The sequence below is a fragment of the Trachypithecus francoisi genome, unplaced genomic scaffold (genome assembly GCF_009764315.1).
Source record: "Trachypithecus francoisi isolate TF-2019V2 unplaced genomic scaffold, Tfra_2.0 Contig01436, whole genome shotgun sequence".
Classification (NCBI taxonomy): domain Eukaryota; kingdom Metazoa; phylum Chordata; class Mammalia; order Primates; family Cercopithecidae; genus Trachypithecus; species Trachypithecus francoisi.
This window is the reverse complement of record NW_022681430.1, coordinates 2,203,104-2,205,590: the sequence shown is the minus strand read 5'-3', so window position 1 is coordinate 2,205,590 and position 2,487 is coordinate 2,203,104.

Here is a 2,487-nt window from a genome sequence, read left to right as displayed (position 1 = left end):
AAAGGCTAAGCTCTATGCACTGAAAGCTATAAAACATTGCTGACAACTGTTAAAAAAGAACTAAATAAATGAAGAAACACACCATGTTCCTGGATTGTGCAGATGTCAGTTTTTGAGAAATTGGTCTGTAGATATATGCTATCCCAGTGGACATTCCAGGAAACTTTTGTAAAAATTGACAAGCTGGTTTTAAAATGTATATGGAAATGGAAATGTCCTATATATTAGTCAAGACATTCTTGAAGAATAAAGTTGGGGGACTTACCCTGATTTCAAGACACAATAACACTCCAGCATTAGTCTTATTAATTTTGTTAATTTATTGTGACATTTAGTAATTTAGTTAATTAGTGTAGCTATTACTTAATTTAGTATGTGTTAAGATAAATAGGGCCAGGTGCGGTGACTCACACCTGTAATCCCAACAATTTGGGAGGCCAAGGCAGGAGACTTGCATTTGCCCAGGAGTTTGAGACCAGACTAGGCAACACAATGAGACTATGTCTCTACAAAAAATTAAAAATATTAGCAGGGCATGGTGGCATGCACTTGCAGTCCTAGTACTTGGGAGGCTGAGGCAGGAAGATCACTTGAGCCCAGGAGTTTAAGACTGCAGTGAGCTATGACTGCACCACTGCACTCCAGCCTGGGTGAGAGAGAGGACCCTGTCTCTAAAAATAAATACATAAATAAAAATAAAATTAAATTAGATTGCCTCTGGGAGGACGGGATTCTGGATTAGAAGTAATTAAAGAAACTTTCAGAAATGTTGGTAGAAATAGTCTGTAACTTTATTTGGCTGATGATTACAATGATATATATATATATATATACACATCTGTCAAAATTCATTGATCTGCACATTTTACTATATGTAAAATAATTGTTTAATAAAATACGTAAAATAATTTTTTAACAAAAAGCAACAGAGTGGAGTAATCCTGGCATGGCAGCCCCAGCATGTTGGTTGGGAATGTAACTGTACAATGGAGAGAGATGAACTCTGGGACACACTGAGCTGAGTTTATATCCTTTCTTTACTACTTATTAGTGGTGACCTTGGGCAAATTGTTCAATCTCTGCAAGCCTTAGTTTTCTCATCTGAAAAATGGTGCTGGTGCTAGCATTTTACTTCATAGAGTTGCAAGAAAGAGCTAATAAGTAGATAAAGTATTTAGCATGGTTTCTGCTACAGTTTATAGTTCCCCAGAACAAAACACACCCAAGGGTAAGTGGTTATCTGCCAAGAAAAAAGGTGGACAGTGAAGGAGGGGAAAAAAAAAGGCTTTAATTATGAGAACCTTGAAGATTTTCAGGTCTTGGAGATGCCTTTTATTGATCCTTGCTTTGGTAACATGATCCAGGAAAGTAGAATCCTTCCTGCTCTAAATCATCTACTATTCGGAAATATATAAATTCCCCCTCTACGGTAGCGGAGCTCAAGAGGCCTGCTCAGTTTTTCCAAAGTATATTTTTGATATTGGTGCCCAGATGTAGGTGGCTAAAGTGAGCTGGGAAAGCTAAGTACAGCCCTCCAGTGAAGCACAGAAAGTACAAGAGTCCTGAAACAAACTCCAGATCACCCAGTGTCTCTGGGAATCTTCAGAGGTCATCAGGCTGGTGCTTCTATTACGGGTTATGTCCTGGCCAGTTAGCCCATGAGACCGCATCTCTTGTTCCATACAGGCATAGACCAAAGGCCTGGGTTCTCCTTGACTCCACTGCTTACTGGATGACCAAGATATTTTCCACATCTATAAACTAGAGGTAATGCTTTAAAGGTAATGCTTTAAAGTTGTAAGGGGAGCAACTTCCTTATGGCATATATTTTTGCTTTAATACTATGATCTTTGCTATAACATTGTGGATCAGAATAAGAACTATGTGGCTGAATATTTCCATATCTTTTGTTCAACTGTAGTTGAAGATCTTGTGAGCCTGGGATTAACAGTAATGGCAAAATTTTATTTCCATAAACAGATCTGTATAATTTCTATGGTTGGAAAAAAAAAAAAAAACCCTGTATAATTTGGCATGCTTATTGTTTTGCCTCTGTAACAAATAACTCAGATTCACATTTATTGATAAAGAGTTGTTATCTATTCAAGAAAGATGCCTGAAAGCATCTACTCCCTCTAACTCCTTCACATAGTTTTCGGTTCTGATGTATCCTTAACTGCCTTATCATCTTACACTGAGTGTTAATCTGTAACCCCTGATAAGTCCTTGGGGGTAAAAATCTTAGAATATCTATTTATTGAGTTGTAATGGTGCTTTATATATTCTGGATACTAGACCCTTATCAGATACATGGTTTGAAAATATTTTTTCTCTTTCTATTGGTTGTATTTTCACTTTTTGGAGAATGTGCTTTGAATTATAAAAGTCTTGAATTTTTTATTGTGAAAATTTTAAATTTTGATTATGTCCAATAAATTTGTTTTTTTCAAAAAAGAATCTTAGAATATAACACGAATACACTAGACA